General features: G+C 36.9%; 1 long non-coding RNA gene across 2 annotated transcripts in view; it reads left to right on the plus strand.

Moving 5' to 3' along the window:
* The window catches only part of LOC103739123, a 128131-nt gene extending 103102 nt beyond the window's left edge, over window positions 1-25029 (plus strand). For both annotated transcript variants that reach the window (XR_607483.2, XR_003850504.1), the window contains exon 4: window positions 23151-25029. This is a non-coding gene — a long non-coding RNA (uncharacterized LOC103739123). The remainder of the gene's footprint in view (window positions 1-23150) is intronic.
* Window positions 25030-25395: the final 366 nt, after the last annotated feature.

The raw sequence follows: 25395 nt of genomic DNA on the forward strand, positions 1-25395 counted from the left end.
TGATTCAGTAGTGGCACTTTTATCTTGGGGGTAATTAACAGCTACCTAATTGGACTTAAAGCCAACTCAAAGAGAGGGATCACATATGTTGTTCTGTAAGCATAGCCAAATATATGTGCCTGGAGAAGTCATAGATCTTAGAAAAAACCCTAAGTTTGTCACATCCCTAGACAAATGTAATTTCTTACAGTAGGCCAAATATGGATAATTATATTTATAGACAAATATGCCAGTTACCAATCATAAAAGAAAGTTACTTCTTTTGCAACAGATGGAGACTCTTACAGAGTTCTACAACTGGTCACATACAAAGAATAAGTGTATGTGAGATGCCCAACCCTAAGTTGCCCATCGACAATGGAACCTTTGCATCTAAGGCTCATGGAACATAGGGAACAAGGGGTAGAGAGAATATTAATGCATCTTTCAACTGTCATCAATGAAGCTCCCTTATGCAAGAAAGGGCAATGAACACAAATGGCTAAAGTGTAGAGTAAGAGTCTACAGAGTATGGGTCCCTGGACAAGACTCCTATAGTAAACTTCACATACCCAGGCCTCAGCGACCATTGTGGAAGAGGGGACAGAAAGATTGTAAGAGCCAGTGGAGGAGGTGCATGACCATATGGAAACAGAGTCTTACAAGCTCTTGGGACCTTGATCATATGAATTTACAACAATGGTGTCAGCATGCACAAGACCCATGCAAGCTCAAGCAGTCAAAAATCCAGCAAAGAACTGGGGAAATGAGGAGTAGGCCCCAACTTTAACAAAAGAACTATTGGTAACTAATTACTGCTGGGTGAGGGAGAGTTGATATTCTTTTTTTTTTTAAGTTTTTAAAATATTTTTTAAAAATACTTTATTTATTATTTTTATGTGTATGAGTGTTGTGCCTGCATGTAGGTAGGTGCATCCATGTTGTGCAATGCCTGCGGAGGACAGAAGAGGCTGTCGTATCTCCTAGAACTGGAGTTACGGACAGTTGTTAGCTGCCATGTGGGTCCTGGGATTCGAACCCGGGTCTTCTACAAGAACAGTCAGTGTTAACCACTGAGCCATCTCTCTAGCCCCTTATTATTCTTATTTAATGTGTATGAATGCATTGCTTGCATATAGCTAGGTGCACCTGTGTCATGCAATTCCCATGGAGGTCAAAAGAGGGCATTGGATTCCCCAGGGCATTGGATTCCCTAGAACTGGAGGTTTTAGCCACCATGTGGATGCTGGGAATCAAACCCCAGTCCTCTGCAAGAGCAGTCAGTGCCCTTAACTGCTGAGCCATCTCTCCAGCCCTGAGAGTTAATATTCTTTATGGGAGAGACTCTAGCTAGGTTGACTAGAACCCAGTGGATGAACTTGCTCTGAGGGCCATCTGGGTATACTAATTTGACTCAACAGACCCTAACATATATGACAGAATGCATGAACTCTGGTGGGGTGGGCTAATGGGGAGTCTGGATTGGTGAGGGGTATAAAGATGATTAAGATGTTTTATATGAAATGCACAAAATTCAATAAAAATGTACACAAAATGAAAATTTGATATTAGGCTTTTGAATATATTGCTTAGTGACATAGAAATATGGATTGCAATAGAAAAGACAACTTAGTTAAAGAACAGCTCTCACAGCATCAGTTCACACTGTAAGTAGAATGCCTTGGAAAAAGGAAATGGGTGTGATTTGAAATAACATTTGAGCTGTCCTTTAAGTAATAATTACTTCAAAATATGAACCATCAGCTTAGAAGTTTCAGAAAGCTACATTATCCCTTCCTACATATCCAGATTTCTCCACTTTCTCCTCCACTCTTTACATTTTCCTGTAAAGTGCCCTGACATCAAAGTTATTTTGAAACTCAAATGGCTAAATCCATTATGAATTTATTGGTGTTCTTGCCTATGTTGTCTTTTCCCAGCGAGACTATAATCTTCTCTTAGGTTGCTCAGTTCTGGATGTGGCTATACCACCTTTAACTCCTATTACATTTAATGCAAACATGTAACTCATTTAAGTATGCTGACAAGTGGTCTTAGCATATTGAAGTATACATTTTCACAAGTTTTCTATATTTGTCAATGCCCTGTCAATGTCCCAATTGAATGATTATTTCATTGGAACAGCTGGTATGTTATTAAAAGTCCCAGTAAGCAGTTCTGGTCATTCTACTGATGCAATCTCATTTATCACAATTAGGATAAAAACTAATGCGATCTCTTCCAAACTCCTGCAACACTGATGACACTTTTAAAATCAATGTAGTGATAAAATACCCAGAATTCTAAAGTTTTAAGTGTTCTTAATATTGATTTTAAGGAGCAAATATTTAAGGAAAAACCACAATAGAACAGCCATTTCTAGAACCAGTAGTTGTTAAAATTTAATCATTTCCCACTTATCACCAATGCCAATCTCATTACACTTTTCCTTTCCCTGTGGAAAATCTCTATTACAAATTTGATGTGCATTTTTCTTGATTTTAAATTCTCAACACATATTCTATTATCAATAATTTGTAGATTTTTGGTTTTAAAAACGTTTCTATTGGTGGCATTATCACATTTATCATTTCCCCTTCCTTTTCCATCCAGTATTATTTTGAGAAATAACCACGTAAAACAAACCTGTTTTATTTTTTTAGGACCAGCAGTAATACAGGGAAGATATGTTTTTATTTCCATGGTTATTTAAAAGTTGTCTTATTGGCACTATTGGCTGAATATTTTCATCACCCTCAAATTCACTACTGAAACCTTAGCCTTCAGTCCGATGGTATTTAGAGGTGGAGCCCTTGAGAAGTAATCAGGTTTAGATGAGGCCATGTGGATAGTGCCCTCAAGATGGGATTAGTGTCCTTGAAGAAGAGGTAAGAATTCTCTCTATCTCTCTGTCTCTCTCTCTGTCTCTGTCTCTCTCTCCTTCCCTCTTATCCTTCTCCTTCTCCATCTCCTTCTCCTTTCCTCGCTCCCCCAACAAAAAAAATATCATATTCACACACAGTGAGATATTTGCTATCTGCAAGCCAGTATGTGGGCCCTCATCTAGAACTAAATCTGCCAGTACCTTGTCCTTGGATTTTCTAGCCTCCAGAACTATAAAATATTAATGTCTACTACTCAGTCTACCCATTATGTATTATTTTATTAAGTAGTATAAGCCAAGGCAACTAGGAAGCAGAGTTGCTTTATCATAAAATGTACTCATAGTCCATCAAAAGTTTATATACTTCCACATTATTCCTCAAAGTGGCTATGTGAATTACACCCTTCCTTTTTTTTTAAAAAAAAATGCCTATTATTTGATATTGTTTTTCATCAATGAGATGGAGAAAACTGTATTTCATTATTATTTAAATTTTCACATTCATGATCATAGTTAAATATATGTGTATGTTATCCCTACAGAAATCTTGATCTGAATGGACATAATATGATGAACTGAGAATTGGAATTCACCAGAGAATGAATCCACAATGTTGGTATTCCAGGATATATTCCTCCCAAATTAAGAAAATTTTAGTGTGCTAGACAATGTAAGTACTATGAAGTGAATTTTTTATAGTGTGGATTTATTAGAGTAGAAGTATTTCAGAGCACAACTTGGAGAGGAAACTCTTTATTTAAGGTAAGAGACTATTTGGCTATGAAATAACAAAATTATAATCAATTTGAAAGGCAAATGAAAGAAAGTAAAATACTGGTCTCAAGTGGCAGCTGAGCACATCTGCATGAAATCTCTGCTTTGCTTCTCACTATACAAGGAGCTGAAACTTGGATTGCAACAGAAAGGACCATTATAGGAAAAGAACATCCCCCATCGCATCAACTCACATGCTGCGAAGAATCCCTTGGAAGAGAGGAAACAGGGTGGGATTTGAAATGGCATTTGAATTACCCTTAAGTAATAATTTTATCCTAAATGAAACTTTTGTTTCAAGAGGTAAAAAAATGCTGCAATGAAGGAAAAGGAGTCTTGGGAGAATATAGGAAGTGCAGGGTGGTCCATATAAAGTAACAGATCACCATAACTCCAAGTGCCACTTATTTTTCATGAAACCTGCAAAATAGTTGCTGATTTCCAAAAATAGAGTAATTCTCCTGTAATGGAAAACTTTGGTTTTGTGTTTCATGGCAGGTAATTTGCTGATTTTTGGTTGACTTGAGAGAGAGAGAGAGACAGGAAAGAGAGGAGAAGGGAGAGGAAGGGAGGGGAGGGGAGGGGAGGATAGAAGCGAAGCGAAGAGAAGAGAGATAGAGGAAGGAGATAAGCCTGCGGATTTTGACATAGAAACAAACTGATTTCAGGTTCTAATTGTATCGTTAATTTCTTTCATTATTTTCTCGAGTAGCTTGAGTTTTCTTGACTTTATTTGGAAGGAGCAGGCAATGCACATAGCTTACAGAGTCTCTATGAAAATGAAATGGAGAACTCTATGACTTGCCACACACAGTAGGTCATTAAATTCCAAATCTTATCATCTGCAGGAGTTTAAAAATGCTTATTTTTTAGCAACTATAGTATCAAGGTGAAATAGTTGCAGAAAACAAATTATTTTGTATGAATTCTGATGCCCTATTTTATGTGGCACAAAATCCTAGTGTTTAATCGAAACAATAAAACCTCCTTTTGAAATCTATTCTATTCTATGCAGTTTCGCCTTGGCAACATTTCTCGACGTGTGTTCTCTGCGTGTGTTAGTCTCATGGAATCTTTCTTATAAAGAAATTCTTCCTTTATCCTGTAAATTTCAAACCTGCTCTACTTTATCCTATTGCCATTTTGAGAAGTTTTCCAGTCAAGAAAGCTGTTAAAATTTAAATTTGCATTTTGACCATGGAAAGAAATTCTTTTCTAGGTGACTTCTATTTATAGCTCATGGAATGTATTTTATGAAAGTTCACATAATTGATAAGATTTGCTCCACCAACCATGACAACAAATACAGTCATACTATTTACTTTAAAATTATGAAGACTTCAGAGAATAAGTGTCTGTGAGATGCTCAACCCTAAGTGACACATCTACAATGGAATCTTTACACCCAAGGCTCACAGAACATGGAACGAGGGGTAGATAGTTCACTAATGCTAGTCTCTTAACTTTCACCAGAGAAGCTTCCTCATGCAGCAGAGGGCAATTAACACAGAAAGCCACAACGGGCCAAAATGTAGAGAATAAGAGACTTCAGATTACGTGTCCTTGGACAGGACTCCTCTACTAAACCTCACCCACCAAGGGCTCAGGAACCACTGCAAAAGAGAGGGCAGAAAGATTGTAAGAGCCACAGATAATCACAAAGAAACAGTTTTTTAGGCTTCTAGGAACTTGCTCATATTAACTTAGAGCAATGGTGATAGCATTCACAAAACCCATGCAAACTAAAACTAGACTAAAAGCCAGTATGGAACTGGGGAAATGGGCAAGAAGCCCCAAACTTAGCTGAGGGACTATTGGCAGCTGATCACTGCTGCGTGAGGGAAAATTGGTCTTCTTTAAGGGAGTGACTCTAAATAGGCTAACCAGTTTATCCAGTGGACGAACTCACACAGAGGAACATCTGGGCATGTAAACTTGCCTGGAAAGGCCTTAACATATAGGACAAAATGTACGCAATCTGGTGTTGAGGGGATATGGACATGGTGTAGATAGGGGAGGGGGTCTAAATATGATTAAAATGTATTGTATGAAGTGCCCCAAAATTCAATTAAATTATATATTGAAAAAATAAAAAAAAATTGTGAAGACTTTATTTGCCATTATGAATGGGGCCTCCATTGTAGTTAGTCATGATCTCCCTGAGGCCTCATCCTATCCTCATTTTCTTGAGTTACCTAACAACTCTGACATTTACTCAGTTGGAAAGGAAGCTTTTACAGTTCCCTATCAACTAAGAGCTTGATTTTTCTCTGTTGAAGGCTGGTGTCAGTCCAACAGGAATGAATGCAGGCATGCTGCTGCCAGCCCTGGCACAGGTCTTGCTATCCCTTACTATATACTAGTACTAGATTCCCACCTCAGTCATTACTCAGCTACAGCTTCATAAACCAAGGCATTCTTCAGTCTCACTCCATATTCAACCATGTCTTTTATATGTCTAAGTTCAGGTATCAAGCCTGGGTCTTCCAGAGAAACTCCTGTTGCTGTGTCAATGAATTACCCTTTTCAAACTTACTGCTTTTTTGGATCTGGATACTAGGTACTAAGTCACCTGAGGCTAGTTTAATAGTTTGTGTAGCCTCACATCTTGAAAGAATATATGACATGAAGTCTTTGCAGATTCTTCGGTGAAGGCCCCTGATCTCCTGATTCAAATTGATTGAAACCCTCCATGGAGGTCTGAATTCCAAAGAGACAGTAGTGAAAACAAGAATCAGTAAGGCAGATCAAGAACCAATATAAATTTTCCTGGCATGATATTATATTGTTCTCCTGTATTTTCATAATGAAGAGAAGTTATTCAACTGGTTCAAGATACTTAGTATCAACCATATTCAAGGAATTGTCCCAGAACTTGGATATAGCTATAACCATAGATAATGCCTCTATTTTCTTAAAGTTCATGTCTTAAGGTAGAGAAAAAGATAGTAAACACATAATAGAATTCAGTTGGTGATGAGTACAATGAAGGAAGGATATGGGAATATGGAGTGAAGGAAAACATTTCATATGGAAAGGCCGATGAAGAGTTCTTAGCTGGAATCACATCTGAGTACAGGGCATGAGAAGGTGAGCAAGTGGCAGAAATATTTTGAGGAACTTCCTAGGAAAAAGAAATATTATAAAGATGCAGGAACATACTTGGAACACTTTAGGAAACCCGAGAAGTCCTCAATAAGAGAACTGATTGATCAAGTTTTGTTGGACAATGAGAGGACATGAAATCAGAATTTGAAGTGGGTTATTGTTAATACTTTTTTGATGTGATCTTATTTTTAAGTTTTACAAAGATTTCTAGACACTAGAGAGGATTATGGTTAGAGATAGGAAGACTAGTTTGCAAGCCCACTGTAATAGTATAAGTGATAGATCATAATGCTTTCAATTAAGAGGTTAGAAATATTAAGAAATTGTTGGCTAGGAAAACATGGTAAGGATAGAGCTTACAAGGCCCTGAAAAATCACTTGTGTGGAGTGGGACTGTCTTTGGTCTCTTAGCGCTGCTAACCATAACAATTGTCTGAGGAACTTCAGACAACATATTTATTTCTGATGGTTTTGGAGGCTGGGCAGCCTGAGATCAAGGAAGCAGCATTCAGTATCTGTTGAGCACATTCTTGTGCCTTCATATGGCAGAAAGCAGAAGGGCAAAAGGGGGCCCAGCTAGTTCCATAGTCATTTTATAAGAGCACTGATCCTATTATGGGGATGGCACCTTTATGTTCTAATGATCTCAATATTGCTGTGATGGGGATTGAGTTTCAACATGAACTTTGGAAGGACACACATTCAAATTGTAGCAGAAAGAAAAAAAACAAGAAGTCTTTGATGATACTGAAATTATGGAGAAGATATTTGTTAAGGCAAGAGATGACTTCATCGTTAAGAATGCTCGGTCCAAAATCATGAGGCCTGGAGTTCGGATCCCAGAACCCATATAACAAGCTAGGCATTCCTGCAAATGCCTGCCTGGCCTGTAACTCAAGTTTTTAGGCAGGGTAGACAGGAAAATTGCTGGGACTTGGTGTTTCTCAGCATAGGGAGCAACTCTCCTTCAAAGAACAAGTGGAGGATGATCAAAGGAGACACCCACACATATATGCACAAACATTCACTTGGACACATGAATAAATAAACAAGTAAGTAATAAATAGATGGGTAGAAGTACAAGTTGGGAGTGTAGAGGAATCAGGAGTTTAAACATCTAAATTTGGTTTTCAGACACCAAAGTGAATATGTCAAATATGCACTGGATACATGAGTTGGGTCAGAAAACAGTAAGTAACAATAGAGACTGAGGCATTAGCTTATGGATAGTATTTACAGTCATACCTAGATGGTGTCAGTAGAAAATAGAAGCAAAGAACATCAAAGACCTAGTCCTGGCCCTTTCCAATGACTCAAGTTTAGTAAGATGAAGAGGTATTGGTGAAAAGGGAAAATTTTATACTATGAATCAAGAAAGAATATTTTTCAAAAGCATATTCAATATTGGCCTTGAAAATATGAAAATTACTAATTACATCAAGAACAATTACTACTGTATTAATGAGTGTGAGACACATGGAAGGGGAGGAAGTAAATTACGGAAACGTAGACAATTCTCTCCAAAAAGATTCATGTAAAGAGATCAGACGAAAGAAGATATAGTTAGAGGAATCTATGGGACAAAGATAGTTTTTTTCATAGTGATAAATATAAATGTATTATTATATTGCAATGGAAATGATTTGATAGACAATATACTGTTGCAGGTAATAAAAGGGGAATTGTATCTTAAATAGGTGTAAATCTTATATAGTTGAGAAAGAATAATACCATGTAAAGTGGCTGAGTTGGCATAGGTCAGAATTCATACCATTATATAGGAATTCATACCACTGTTTGTGTATAGCTGTTAGTGTATAAGAATACAAGAAGGTAAAGGCATGTAGCTTGGTTAAAGGAAGCATCCATTCATTCATCAAACAGATAACACATCTAACAAGTGACTATGTTCTAGGTATTTCCTGAGGTTATTAGTGATAAAAGTGTATAAAAAATTTCTTTATTTGTAATGAATGGTGAGAAAGAATAAAACAGAACCATGAATTATACAATATGGTATATTATAATTAAAATGAATAAAATCTAACTTTAAAACTTTGGAAATTATTTATAGACACACATTTCTCTATAACTGCTCTAATTATATGAGACGATCATGTAAACTAAATAGAGAAAAAAATGGCAAATATATGGCAATCAGTGCAATTCCCAATCAGCTTTCAATCCATGAAGGACTTGTATTTATAAATCACCTCCTTGATCCTGTATTTCCTCCTATCAACACATTCCTGGAACCTCAGAGATGAGTGGAAGGCATATTTCTTCAATTCATAAATGAAATACAGGAAGACTGAAAAGTAGAAACAGTTTAAGAGAACTGGGGACAATAAAATAACAGACATAAGATTTATTTGACCTGACTAGCATTTGACATATTTTTCCTCTTTACTTTTTAACATGCCTGGATTAAATAAAGATTTGTTTAGTTAAAAATGAAAATAACTTTTTACATTAGTGAGGTCAGAAAACCCAACAGAAACTAAGCATCTGACTTCTCTGAAGAGAGAAGCCAGAGACCTTGGAATCTGTACCCAGCTCTGTTATGGTCTATGTATAAGATGATACAAAGCTCCTCTAAACTTGTTGAGTCTTAATTTCCTTTTGTAAAATTTGGATAAAAGATTCAGCTTTTCCTAGTTCAAAAAGCTATTAACTTTTTAACCACAAAGATCAATATGTTCTGGACATTTAAAAACACATGAGGCAGTTAAGTTTTAGGTCAAACAACTTGTCTAAGAGAACATAACAAATAATGTTAAAGCAAATGTTGAACTGAGACTTTTTGGCTCTAAAACCCAAGCAATTAGTATGTTTTGCAATGTACAACAAATAAGGGCACTCAGCTACACTCAAGAGCACATGAAAATGCTTGGTAAATAGCCTTCATTCTCGTGTCAGCTTTAACATTCACTTTAACACTGGTTTCAGAAGAGGATTGAAAAAAAAAATCTCTTCATTGAATCTAATCACGGATCCAATGTTTCATTCTCCTTTAGAAACTGCCTTACTTTGAATTGTTCAATTTACCTGCTTCATCCATATATAGCAGGAGATGAACATCTCAGCCCTTGATTATCCTTTCCTGTAAGTTAAATGGAAAAGCTGAGTAATAAGTATCTTGTTTTCTCTTCCACTAATAGTTTAACATTTGAGTTATGAAGGGTGTAAATTAGAGCATAGCAGCATGCTTAAATTTTACAAATTTGCATTTATAAATTAGCTTGCTGCCAAATTTGCTTTTAATTGTAGTACATCTAATACTTTGATGCTCAGAACCTATGTTATGGATAAACTTGAAAGACAGAAGTCATATTTTTATGTTAATATGTCATATAATGTCTTTGCTAAATAAGCATATGCTAATATGCCATATAATGTCTTTGCTAAATTCCTTTGGTGGCAAGGCTTATTTTAATGATACAGTTTGGAAGTGTCCACAGTGATGAAAACCTTTTGAGCTGTATTAGTTAAATGATAGAACATCTACAGTGTTAAATCTACAGCAATATATTATAATGGGGAGAAAATGCCTGAGCAGCAGGGAACTTTTAATATAGAACTCCATAGGCCACTTAAAGTGTAATCTGGCTTTCAAGTTGAGCATTCTAAAGAATGCTCTATGAACCTTGCTTTGGGGTTTCAGAGAATCAGAATGATATTGAGGACAAAGCTCTGTTCTGGATCTACCTGTCACTGAAACGCTCATGCCGCTCTTCTACAAAGCCAGGTGGGATCATTTTCTATGAAACATCAATTACTTCTGCTTTTGCTCAGAAATGGCACAGTTATTTTTAGATGTATTTTCCACTGGTCTACAAAGTATTACAATTGCCATAACATATTGAATAGTGTCATAATGGTGTAAGAATCTCACAGCAAAATAAGCCTCACTGTGATATTGCCATATGCATGTTTGAAAAGCAGGAGGATTATATGTCTTACAGCTTCCTGTACAGCTAGCTGTGTGTCAATATCAATGGGAAATGACTACAGATTTCAAATATAATTAAATTTACAAGGTTCTACCTCTCCCCTGAGGTCAGCCTTAGCTTATGGGGTTTAAGGTTTGAAACAGCCTTACCTGAATACAACAAGACAGGTTCTTTTAGGGGACTAATCAAATCTTTGATAATGAGTCACCTTTGGAAGTTGCATTAACGCAACAGTAGCTTAATAGATTATACTCTACTGATTTGACTTCAACTAGTACTTAATCTACATTGGGAAAGGATTCTGTTGTATGGGAAATCTACCTTGTTGTGACCTGGTTACTTATATAATGTATGTGTGTAGCTAATACATTTGAAGTAAGGGTTTTCTTACAAAATGTAAAAAAACTGCAATCTTGTGAAAATAAACATTTTGGGTTTTGGGTTTGTTTCACAACAGTGGAGACTGAACCCAGAGTCTTGTGTACGCTAGGCAATGAATCTATACCCCAACCCACTTTTCCTTCTTTTCTTTACTTTGGATGTAATGGGGCCTCACTAAATTGTCTAGCGGACTCTTGAACTTATGACCATGTGAAGCTCTTGCCTCAACCTCCCGAATAACTGGGACTATATGGGTGCACCACTGGATCTATGTGAGTCTAGACATCTTGATTGAAGAATTAGTACCGAGAATATTGACATCTTTTTCTTTCTTGAAATCCCTTTGGTTTAAGAATTTCATTCATGCACACATGTGTTTTTCTTACAATGCCCTCCCATTACCTCCCCTCCAATTCCTCTCTAATACCCCCACTACTTTCCCCTACCAACTCTGTGCTGTTTTCTGAAAACCCAGAATCCACTTAGTGCTACCTGCATGTACAAGATTGTAGGACCATCTGCTGGAGCATGAGTAACTGCTCAGAGGTTGTATCCTGAAGAAAACTGACCCTCCCCCAGCACCCATCAGTTGCTAATAGCTTCTCAGATGGGGGTATATTTAATGAACCCCTCCCCCATCCATGGTGGAATTTTATCTGGACTGATCTTGTGTAGGTCTTTTGCAGAAAGCCCCAGCCCCTTTGAGTATATATGTACAACTGCACTGTCATCTCTGGCAAATACTTGATGGAAAAACACCTTTGCTGAAGAGTCATAAGACATAGAAAAATCAAGTAGTATTGAGTTGAAAGTTTCATTCTGACTGGATAGCTCTCATAGTGTAGAAAGGTTTGTGGACACAAACAGGGGAAAAAGTCATCAGCAGTTTTACATAGTGGTGAACCCTGTGAGTTACAATAACCACTGGCCTGGTTAGACATAACCACTGGTACAATAGTGGCATAAATGTTATGGGAGTAACCAACCACTTTATAATTGGATTTAAAGTCTGTTCATAAAGATGGAATTCATGTTTGGTGGAACTCAAGATGGAACTAAGTTGTGCCAGAAACTCATGGATGGTTGGGTCATAGACCCTAGGGGAGAACCTTGCTATTATTCTGCAAAATGAACATAGTAAAGTGCCTCTAAGTTCTTTTTAACTTTATTTATTACCTTTATTTATTACACTTATTTATTTATTTATTAGCTTTATAGATTAGTGCATTTTCAACTCTTATCCATGAAGCTTTTACTAAGTTGTGCCAGAAACTCATGGATGGTTGGGTCATAGACCCTAGGGGAGAACCTTGCTATTATTCTGCAAAATGAACATAGTAAAGTGCCTCTAAGTTCTTTTTAACTTTATTTATTACCTTTATTTATTACACTTATTTATTTATTTATTAGCTTTATAGATTAGTGCATTTTCAACTCTTATCCATGAAGCTTTTTTTTACACAACTAGTCAATCAATGTACAGAGAAAATAAGAGACTGGAGTACTCAGCTATAAATATCTATACCATAACCCTCAGGTATCTTCATGGAAGAGAGAGCAGAAAGATTTTAAGAGTCAGAGGGGCAGACATTTACAGTGAAACATTATTTCATAGACTTTTACCCTTAAAAAAATTAAAACCAAATGAAAAGAACATTAAAATTACTAAATCTTATTTTCAGAAGAGATATGTGGTACTAATAATTTGTTTCAGATAGGGGTCAACCATCTCTCTTTTGTAATGTCTAGCTAAGGTGGTCAGTGAATTATTGTTCTCCTCTAAAGTTTGCCTTGGGCAAGTTCATCCTGTACTCCTATTGTGGCAGTATGCCTAACCTTTGTATAAACAGAAGATTTGTGTTCCAAGCCTGCCAGTGTTCCACTTGTTAAGTACACTCATATTCTGTTCTGAAAACTAGAACTTTTGCTCATAATTCAACACTAGCAAACAAGGCCTAAGTTCTTAAGCCAAAAGAAATTATCATATACTTTGGCAGAGAGATGGTAACATGTAAATTATTCTTATTCATTTTTAAATGGATATTCTAACCTCTATCCCTAATTCACTTTGTCCCTCTTTGTATCTCCATTAAAAATTTATTGCATTTATTTGTGTATATTTGTGTGCATGCAGGAACATGTGTGTGCCTGCATGTGGAGGTCATAGAACAACTTGGATTAGTTGGTTCTCTCCCTTCACCATGTGACTCCTGGGGACCATAGTCATGTCATCAGTCTTGACAGTAAGTGCTTTTTACCTAATGAATCAATTTGCTAGCCCAGTGTCTCCATTTTTAATAGGAAAAGATAGTATGTTCTCAGAAGAGAAAAATAATCATGGACCTTACCCAACTTCGAACCCTGTGATCCACAATAATGACTACCCTGGCAAGATATGCCCACTGGTCCAACAGTGGCACAGGTGTTAAGGGAGTAACCAATCACTTTCTGATTGAATTTAAGGCCCACTACACAAGATAGAGTCCATAATTTTTATTGTTATCGGGGCCAAGAATCTGGGGCTAGACAGGTCACAGCTGTAAGGGAAAAACTACTATTATTATTCTGCTAAGTGGGCATAGTATTAAACTGACTCCTGATGATTTATTATTATACCAATAGATTAATGCATCTCTCAGTTCTCAACAGAGAAGCTTATTTTTGTAGGAGATGGCAGTTGCCACAGAGACCCACGACTGGTCAGCATGCAGAGAATAAAAGACTGCAGAGTTCTTAGGCCTAAATGGGTCATGTGTATCACATCCTCTCTTCCCAAGGCTCAGGAATAATTGTGGAAGAGGGGGTGGAAATATTTTGGAGTCAGAGGTGATGGCTGATTTTAAGGAAACCATGTCTTCCCGAAACAATAGAGAAGTTGTACATATTAACTCATAGTGCTTATGACAGCATACACAAGACCTGCTCAAGCCCAAGCCAAACAAAATCCAGGTTGATAGGGGAGTTGGGAAATAAGCCCTAGTCTTAGTCAAGGCAATTGATGGCTGCTGGAAGAGGGAGAGTCAGTTTTCTTTAAAGGCATGATACAAGGTAATTTAACCAGGCACCACAGAATGGACTCACATCCAACAGCATTTGGGCAACATAAATTTGACTTGATAGGCCCTTAAAAATAAAAATAGATGACATGAAGTCAGAGGGGAGGTAGGTAAGATGAAGACAGAGCTGTAGATTGGGGAGAGGATCTGAGTATGATCAAAATACGTTCTACGAAGTTTGCAAGGAATCAATAGAAATATTAAAAAAGAAGCACAAATTTCAATTCTAATTATTCAGTGTAAATTGTGAAATCCATTGAGTTAAATGTATATATGCAATTTATCAAATAAATGTACTTATTTACTTTAACTTACTGAGAGGGGGATTTTGAAGTCTTTTTAGTTTTATTGAAGTACAGGAGGATCTATAAGTCAAAAGCCTGAATCTAAGATTCTAAAGAGGATGTAGGTAAAAGCAAATATTGGAATCAATTGGTCTTTAATTTTATGAGGCTGTTTTTCTTTTATCTGTCAGGCACTGCTCATGTATACTAATGGGTCCAGCTTAGACTCTTCAAAGCATGTTCATTATCATTGTCTGGATTGAGACATTTCAGCTTCTGTCTCCAGAGTGACCTCTGACACTTTGATGTGGTCATCTGAGGCAAAAGACAAGTGAAGAAAAAATAATGTTATCGCATCCATCCATGTAATGTGATGATTTCACCTTGTAATCATTTTGTTCCTCACATTATCATACCAAATTTTATTTCAGCAAACCTTAAATTATTTTACCATAGCTCCTTATGGAGGGGGATAAATTCCTTAATTTGAATGTCAATTGATAAGCTTTTGTCTATGCCTATGAAGGATCATTTAGATTAAGTCAGCCTATGGGCATGTCTGGGATGGATTATCTAGATTACACTAATTAATGGCACTTTAATGATGGATGGCACTACGGGTTGGGGTCCTAGACTGAATAAAACAGAGAAAGTGAGCAGAGCATCATTGTTTACCACTCCCTACTTCCTGATTGTGGGTGCAACATGACCTGTTGTCTCAGTGTACTGCCCATATGACTTCCCTACATAGACTGTACCCCAGAACTGTGAGTCAAACCCTTTCACTCTTCAGCTGTGTCTTTTCAGGTATTTTCTTATACCACTTAGGAAAGTGACTAATACAGTTACTAAATGAGAATCTTGGATGTGTCCAGGATATTTTGTGTGTTTTGAATTAAGGGCAATTACACAAAAATGTAGAGGTTAAGAGACAGCTGGTGAGGTGTAGAATAGTGGCACTCTGGGTTTGGTGTGGAGCCTATGTGTCAATGTGTGCAAAATTCCAGGGTATCCACTGGAGATGCTTCACAATTCGCTGCTTCTGGAAGCCAAACAATTTTCCAGAGAATTAATACCCCAAACATCTTAAATTGATGATTTGAACTACTTAGAAATGCAGATCTCTTTCTTTTAGTTGTTAACGTTCAAAAGTATGTTCTTTTTGGCTTTGGATAATTCTTCAATAATGACGAAGACTTTTATGTTTGGAAGGCTTATGCAGGACTTATGTATAATCTTTGAAAAGTTAGGCAATTTGGAACATGAGTATTTGTGTGTTTTCCTTTTTGAAAGGTTAGCCCCTATATTATTTTTCTTCTGAGAGGACTTTGGGGCTTATTAATTTTTCTTTTCCTTGAAACCTGCAACACACTCTTGATTTTAGCATAAAACATTTAAGGTAATGAGGAACATCAGTACATTAAAGCAAATTTGTGTCAAATCCCCAGGGAAAACAGATGTCATGCATGCAGTATTTTCTTCAGACATCTGAAATCCAGCATCATTGTTCTTTCAATCTGTTTTCTAAGAAATGACACAATGGGAAATATACATAAATCTTTCTATATCAGTGTTTAAAAAACATTTCAACTGGAGAAGTTCAGAGCTTACATTTAGAATATTAAGAGCTAAAAAGCTTAAAATTAGGAAAACCAGAATTGGAAATATGTATAGCAGCCACACTGGTTATTTCACAATTCTGTATTTTCTCCACTAACTTTAATAATCTATGGTAAAATAAAATTCTGCTTCTAAGTAAGGGTATTCATATTTTAACATTTAAAATAAAATGCTGAATGTTAAAGGTCAGAAACAATATAATTCCTAATTTCAAACTAAAACCTGCCATTGTTCATGATTTTTCTTGAGGCAAGTCTCATTTGCAGCCCACACTGGCCCAGAACTCACTGTGTGGACAAACCTGGCCTGAAATGGCAGCATTGCTCCTGCCTTAAGCTCTGATAGCTGGAATTGCACGCATGAGCCACTAGACAGCTTCTACTGCTCACATTTTAAGAAGATCTGATAGCAAGAAATGTGGACCAATGAAAAGTCCAAATTTGAGAAAATCATTTTCGCTAAATAAAGTATGTGACTATGTGAGTGTGCAGTATGTGTCAGATAAATAATGTAGAAAGGTAGCTCCACATGTTCTTCAACCTTATCTAACATTAGCTATTGAAAACTATTGATTTGTAAGAACATTTCTGTTTTGAACCAATAAGCACTGAAAACAACAGAGTTACATCGCCACAGGAACAGGCATTTAGCTCTGATCTTAGTATTCTGAGACAGATATTTGGACAGGCTTGTGTCTGAACAGTCAAAGCTGTAGCCACATCTCTTGATACAGTTGCACTCTGCATCACAAACGCGACTACAGGTTTGAATGCTGACCCCTTGGAGCACTTTCTTCCTTTACCAGGCCTTCCTGCTACGTAAGCCAGCTCAAACTTTCCAGCTGCATGGCCTTCTGTACCTAAATACCAGTCAGGATTGCATCAGATATTACAATTGTCTTTTTTATTTATTTTCTGGTTTGTTTTTAGACAGGGTTTCTCTATAACACTAGCTGGCCTGGAACTTGTTATATAGACCAGGCTGGTTTCACTCTCATGGAGATCTGCCTGCTTCTGCCTTCCTGCTGCTGGCACTGGAGGTGTGTGCCACCATGCCTGGCACAGTTCCCTCAAACATAATATTTGAATGCCATGAAGGCTAGATCTACAGCTAGGTCAGGATTCTTAGCTTTGGCTTTACATAATTCCAATGCACTTTACTTTTTATCATAGCCCAACTTTGAGATCCCAGAATGCCACAGGTGTAACAAATCCCACAAGTAAATAGGAAACCTTACATATATTCTGAATTTCACAGTAAAATTTTTCACTAGGGTATTTTGGATCATTATTCCTTTACTAAACCATCATTGTGTTTGCAAACCATTGTTTAGAAGTGCTACTGAGAAAACCATTTCATATTGAATATTTTGCTCTTCATTGTTTGGGCAACAACATGATCAGATGAAGGGCAAAGAGCACGTATGTTTTCACAAACAAGGAGAAAAAAGCTAACAAGTATTTCATGATGCCATATCTCTATAATAGTGGGAATTTTTAACAAGTTTTTGCTATTTTTCCATACTCAAGGTGAGTGAGCTTTTTAAAATCTAAAATGTTTTATTTTTCTAAACTGTTTTTTAAATCTAAAATTCCTAGACATGCATGTCTTCCATATGTCTCTTATCTGGCCAAAAAGCAACTGAATAGATAGCTATTTTCCATTATTAACTTATTTATAATGTAGCAGACTCACATGTTTTAGAGTTGTAACAATGCTTCATCTTTAAATATGGACCATATTAACACACACACACACACACATTTATGTGGGTCTGTAAAGAAGGAACATGACAGAGCTGAGGGTGCAGTAGAGAACACATACCTAGCATTCATAAAAGCCTGGGTTTGACCCACAACACTGTAAACAAAAATAAAAGTTAAATAAAATCTATGAAGAATGATTGTTTGAGTGATAATACTTCTATGTCAGTGGAACTCCACTAACTTTTATGGAAAAAGCTATAAAAATCATTGTTTTAATTTAGGGTTATATATTTGATAAATAATGGGTAGTGCTTAAATACCTTGAACCTGCAAATATATTAACCAATGAACACTGAAAATAGTGTAATTTTTTTGCAAGATTTTTGAAATTTATCACTAATCTGGGAAAATGGGAGTATATGAATTTAAAAGGCAATGTTCTCTGTTAACTAGAAAAAAAAGGATCAGAAAATCCTAGGACCCCAGAAAGTAATCCCCTAGAATTCAAATGTTGACCTTTGCTTGAAACACCTCATAACATTCATCTGTCCTCGCTTTCCCCTTTTACAAAACCTTAATGCTGGAGCCCTATCACAAACCTGTGTATGTTCTTCCTGTGATGAACTCTGATTTTGGAGATCTAAATTATTGCAAAGAGATGGTTATGAATTATGTTAGTGCTCTGGTGTTTCTCAATCCTTATTGATCATTTATGGGATTCAACCTTCATTAAATTATCTTTAAATTCCATGGTTCTCTGTGGAGATGGTGCTAATGTAGGGAACGAAATGTAATGTGAGATTTGCTATCACGCTTCTCTATTCAGGTATGCATAGCTTTCATGTTCTAAGAGCCAGAGTGGGGAGGGGAGAGAGACAGAGACAGAGAGAGAGAGAGAGAGAGAGAGAGAGAGAGAGAGAGAGAGGAGGGGGAGAGAGAGAAGAGAGAGGGAGAAGAGGAGAGGAGAAAAATTAATTTAGTGAAAATAGTGAACTACTTCTATTCTCCAAGTGCCCACCCATCCCATCTCTAGGCATCAAAAGATGAATAGGGTTGAGCAAAATACAGAGGGACCTGGAAAGCATGCTTTGTGTCACCCAGTTACTTCTCTGACTGCCTGAATTCCTATTCTCCATTTTCTATACATCTTTACACAGAACTGATAGTCAGTTTTATTATTATAATTTTTTTTTTTTACTTTCAACATTATATTCCTTAATTCTTCCCTGAAGTTACCCTAGACACACAGGACAATGGGACCTCCCTCAGTTTTCTCTGTTGTTGTTGCATTTTCACATAGTGACCTTGGAGGATGGCCCAGCTTGACTGAGGAGAGCTTGTTGAGAGGCTCTTGTGTGGAGTGGGGACTGGCACAGCGATAGGCAAGCACTAGCGCAGCCACATTCCCCCATTTTCATTGTCCCCTGTTGTTGCTCTACTGCAATGACCTTTCCTGCCTGGGCTTTATCTGCAGAACAGCCAGCCAGTCAGTCCCTACAGAAGGGAGTAGGATAGAAGTATTTAAAATGACAGGAGGTGAGAAAAAGCATGACACTTTTGTTCGTAGGTGGCTAGAATGCCACCATGCTGTCCTGGTTTTCCCAGTTCTATTCAATCTTTCAGTCAGCAAGTGTATCAAGGAAAGAAACTTAACAATGTTAGCAGAAGTAAATTTTTTTTGTCTTTGCCTTTAGGTTACCTAAACTAAACTGTATCCCAGAAACAAGAAAATAGAGATTTCTCTTAAGGACTAGAACAACCCTCATGCTTTCCTAACTAAAGAGATGACCACATAAAGCCAGTGAATCTGCTGTATTATTTGATTGCCTTTATCTACTATTTGTAATTTAACATAGCTTAAGGTAATTACAGGCCACCAAACCTTGACTGCTAGTGCACATGAAGAGTATATATTTATTTCAATCCATGCTCCAAACAGCCTTGTTTTGCCACTTTCTGAATCAGGCAAAGGGCACCGCAGTCTCAAGTTACAGAGCATATTTTCCCCCCATAGTTATCAATTAGATTTTAACTGAGAGCCACTTAATGCAAGAATGAAATTAGTAGAAGACGGCGAAGCATGGCAGACAGAATAAGTTTTTGGAATGCTGTGGTGATTTCAAAAGCCAGATACCTTTAAAGTTTTATTTTAATTTGTTGAATGTATCATCACTTTCACTTAATGTACTTGCAGTATTTTCATTAGGTTAGGACTATTTTGTGTTATTATTAATAAATACATCTCCTGCAAATTCTCATTCTCAATATAAGATTATGTTTTTCATTAGTGTGGGTGCAACTTGCAGAAGAGTTTTGTGATTCACTATTTAGGAAAGGCTTTGTTTCCACACTACTGGCTGCATACCTAAGAACTATCCAGTATTGTTGATACCCTAGCAAAACACACACTGCTGGGTCTTATTGCTTAAATATTCCCACTTCTAAAATTACCACTACACCATTGGGGGTGAATGAATACACGATTACAATTTCAATTTGACAGTTTTAAAGGAAATGGCATGGGGATTTAATTAGACCCTCTCCATGTGCTTCATTGATTCTCAGATGGGTTTGCATTCTAGCATAAGCAGATGTGGATTGTAACATGGAAGTTAGGTTTTCCTATACATTGGCTGGCATATTTAAACCCGTATAGCAGCCAGCAGTGTCTGGATATCCCATTCTCAAAGCAAATTGGCTTGGGAATTCTGAGGAGTAGTATCACTCTTAATCTCTCTCTCTTTTGTGAAATAAGAGGATTGAACTCATCAAGAAAATAATGATTTGTGTGTGTATATGTGTGTGTGTGTTATGGCTTTATGCTATTTAATGAAAGAGAAATTAAATTATAATTAAATATTTTCATTTGGGCCAGTAGCAGAATCTTCATTGCTTTACTAGAAAAGAAACACTATAATCATATATATCTAACTTGTTTTTTGAGAGAAGGTCTCACTATGCAGACCTTGCTGGCCTGAAACTCACTACATAGATCAAGCTGGCCTCCAATTTACAGAGACTTACCTGCCTCTGCCTCCCAAGTGCTGGAAGTAAAGGCTTGTATCATCATACCTGGCAATATATTTTTGAGCTATATAAATTGCCTAATTGAGATAGATATGAAGCTTTTGTTAAAATAAGTTACTGAAGAGAGATAAATAATGTTTAGATACTATGAAAAACCAGAGGGAAAATGTACTAGTTCAAAGTCCTACTGAAAAATATACATACAATAAATATACAAGTATATATGTATAGATAAAGATAACAAATGTACAGATAAAGATAACAAAAATCACACCAGGCTTGAGAACCCTCCCTTTGGATTGTCGGTCAGAGTTATCCAGGAGACTCCCAAATAACATAAGTGATTGCCACAGCCCTTGATTGCCTCCTAGAACTTGAAGGTAAGACCCTATTGTTGAAGACAAAGTAGCACTTCTGACACAGGACTTGGGGCAATGGAGCTGGAACTGACCTTGAAGCCTCCTCCCTGAAGATGAGCCCTCATGGTATCAGAGCTATACAAGCTGCTGAGGGAGAAAATCGCTGAGGGAGAAAATCAATCAATAGTCTTACCCAGCCGTAAAGCCTAATAAACAACAATGACTGGCCCAGCAAACTATTGCTAGTGGCACATTAGTGGCACTTTTTTATTGGGGGTAATCAACAACCATCTAATTGGAATTAAGGCCTGCTCAATGGTAGGGAGATCATGTGTAATACTGTAAACACAGCAAAATATACATGGCTGGAGAGGTCATAGATCCTAGAGAAAACCGTAGGTCTATCACATTTCTAGACCAATGTAATTTCTTACTTTGTTCTAAATATGCATCCTCATGTTTACAGACAAGTATACCTTTTACCTCTCATCAAAGAATTTTCTTTTTACAGCAGGTGGAGACTGTTACAGAGTTCCAAACTCTAGTCAAATGCAGGGGATAAGTGTCTGTGAGATGCTTACTTAACCTTAAGTGATATACCTTCAATGCAACCTCCATATATAGGATGAATGAATCTCTTAGCTCTTACCAGAGAAGTTTCCTTAAGCAGCAGATGATGATTAACACAGAAACCCACAAATGGCCAATTTGTAGAGACGAAGAGGCTGCAGAGTGCTTATCCCTGAATAGGACACCTATTCAAACCTCTACTGCCCTATGCTTAGGAGTCATTGTGGAAGAAGAGGCAGAAAGATTGTAAGAGCCAGAGGGGGTGGCTGACCACAAAGAAATAGAGTCTTTTAAACACAGTTACCCACATGAACTCACACCAATGATGACAGCATGCACAGGTCCTATGCAAACTCAAACTAGACAAAATCCCAGAACAGAAATGGGGAAGTTGGTAAGAAATCCCAACCCAACCCAAGGAACCTCTGGCAAATAATTGATGGCTGCCGGAGAGGGGGGAGAGAGAGTGTCTCATGGGAGTCTTGGTGGGCCCAGTGGATAGACCCACACTGAAGGACATTTGAGGACAAAAATTAAACTGAGTGGAGGCAGCGGGGGGAGGTGCAGATAGGGAATTGGATCTAAATAAAATTGAACTATATTGTATGAAAAAATTTAAAAATTCAATTAAATATTTAAAGAAAATTATGTATTATTTTTGTTTTACATGTATGAGTGTATTGCCTGCTGTATGTAAGCACACCTGTGTTGTGCAATGCCCAAAGGTCAGATGACAGTGTCAGATCCCCTGGAACTGGAATTACGGACAGTTATTAGTTGCCATGTGGGTGCTGAGAATCAAATACAGGTCCTCTGCAAGAGGAACCAGTGCTCTTAACCGCTGAACCATCTCTCCAGTCCCCAAAATTCAATTAAATTTTTAAAAAGTCAAAAATAAATGCAGAAAAAGTTTTTAAAAAGTTACTGAAGACTTTAAGAGTGAAATGTATTATAAACCTTTGAGGATTTTTTTTAAGTGTATGTTTTCCTCAAAAATATGTGTCTACATAGTAGAAGTCTTAATTCTCACTATTTCTCCCAATAAATAAGTGTTCTAATTTTCTAAGAGCTGAATTTAATATAAAACTAATAGTAGCAAAAACTGATTTAAATTCCCCATAAATGTCTGAGAGGCATGTGCCATCAGTGGTTTTGCTGCTTGTAAAGTGGAAGACACCACCATCTACTCCATGGCATATCACGAAGAAATAGGAGGTGGCAATTAACTAATTGAAGTCATCAGGCCCTCCAGAGCAGGGCCTGATTGAAAGCTCCCCTGTGACTTCCTTATGCAGGGTGGAACCCCCTCTCACAAGCCTTCTTTTCCTTCTTTCCCTCTCTCTCTTCCACCATCCCTCACTTACTCCCTTCTAATTGCATTTTTTCTCTTTATTTTCCATTCAAGCCTTATTTATTTATCTGCTTATTCATTTTTCTTTTTTTTTTCAGTGCTGAATATTGAATCCAAGGCCTGCCTCACACATGCTAGCCAAATGCTGCTGCATTACTGAACTACATACAAGCCCCTGTCTGAGACCACATGTATGATTATACATCATCCTGTTTTCTACATGTCTACATGCATTTTAAGTGTTAAGAAAGGTGCTTAAACACTTGTGGGCTTGAATCTCTTTTGACCACTTATGAATTACACAGACATGAAGTAACTCGATTCAGAGAGAGCCTTCACTTTTCATATCTCCAAAGTGATGGGGCTAAGAGCAGTACATATCAAACAGATATGACAAGAAGAATTAAAACGAAGTAGCTTATAAAACCTTCCCCAACATATTTGGATAGTACACAAAGAGCAAATCCTTGAGGGAGAAAACCGACCACTGAAAGGGGCAAAAATACAGAAAATGGAAGCTCTGAGGACAAGTATCACCCACGCCAACACTTTGCCTGCAACCCCCTCCCTCCCTAAATAACCTTTCACTTATTTGTCTCCAAGATACAACTCCTGATCATTCTTTATGTGTCATGAAATAGCAGCAGACAGGGATTTGGGATATTTGTGTCTTGATCACGTAAACTGGAAGTTAGTCATGTTGCTTTCCTAGAGACTCTCTTCCTCTCCTCTTCAACATCAGAGAATGAAGAGAAATGACTGTTTAGGGTATCTCTAACTATGAAGCTGATATACAACTCTAACTTATTAAGACCCCTCAGATGTGAGCCTGGAGGGATATATGCTTATATTCTGTTTTCAAGATCCTGATGCAGGAAGATTGCCTTGTGTTCCATGCCAGTGAGCTACACAGTAAGACCATGTTTAAAAGAAGCAAACAAGAACAAGTAAGAGAACCCTCTCCTTGATGGTTTAACATTTGGATATAATGGCCAGGGAACAAGTTGTAATGTTATAGTAAAACTGAACTCTAATTTCTCATAAATCCTTAGAGACTTGGGTTCAATTTTCAAATTCTGCTAAAGTGTACCAGAACTACAACATTTTATTCCTGCTTTTGAAAAGAGCATTACATGGGACAACAGAATTACTGGAATCAACATGATTCTGTCAGTAATTAACTAGCAACTTTAAAGGGTAAGACAAATTACTCCCATTGTTGGGCCTCATTTTTCCTGTCTGTATAATGAGCCAGATGTTGTAGATAATCTTTAAGTCTCTTTCTAGTGCCCAAATATTCAATTACAGTTCCAGTTAGAACCATCTGACTGACTCACATGTTAAGAAAAAAGTTCAGCTTGGAAGCCTCCCCCCATGATGTGATAAACAGGTCAAATTACAGATTTTCAGTGAAAGAGATTCTGTTGACTATCATCACATTAACCACATGTAATAGTTTATCTTTCATGAAAACAGTGATTGTCATATTGTAGAGCCTTAAGGTCTCTAAATGCTCTGAAGCACTTGAAAACTAGCCTCCCCCAACACAGAGTGTTCTTATAAATAATAAGTAAATTCTCTCCCCGACAATGTTACCAAATTTAGTCTGGAGAAGCATTCCACATGGTCTTAGATACAAATCTTTGTCTAATGATTAACATCATTACCATGTTACAGAATGATTTTTCTTTGTTTATTCTATTTGCCAAGGTTTTATAATAATAAAGGAGTAGCAAAACTAAGGACAAACACAGAGATTTTATTCATTTCATGTGTGATCTTATATTTATTGATTGGATTACCTTATAATTTTACAGTTATTGAAGATTTTTGATGTGTGGCTTTATATTTAGTGATTTGAATACCTTATGTATTTTATTTTTACTGAAGGATTTCTTGTCTAAGATTCATCACTGATTAAGTAATATTCTTATGGAAAATAATATTACATGTTAAAAGTATATCTTGATTAAAAGTTGCTGGCTGATTTTAGAATTCATAATTGTGAAAAAATATGTATCTTGAATATCAATGAAATGTGATTAATTACTCAAGTAAAGATTTGTATTTGAAACATTATTCAGAAGTCTCTGATTTTCTCTGAAGCTTTTGTAATGGATCTTTCATTTGCATGCTAGGATATTCTGAATAGCAACAGGTGGGGCTGCTTTACCTGAGGGTCTCAGCACTTATACAAAGAGCTTCTTTTATGAGGTCTTCTGATTAAAGACAGGTGTATGGTCTTACCCTCTGAAAACTACCGATGGAAATACAGAAACAATTGCTCTATTTCCCAGGTTACAAATCCTTGGATCTTAGTGTATTGTGCAAACAAACTTCTTT

Source organism: Nannospalax galili, unplaced genomic scaffold (genome assembly GCF_000622305.1).
Source record: "Nannospalax galili isolate Female #2095 unplaced genomic scaffold, S.galili_v1.0 scaffold918, whole genome shotgun sequence".
Lineage (NCBI taxonomy): Eukaryota > Metazoa > Chordata > Mammalia > Rodentia > Spalacidae > Nannospalax > Nannospalax galili.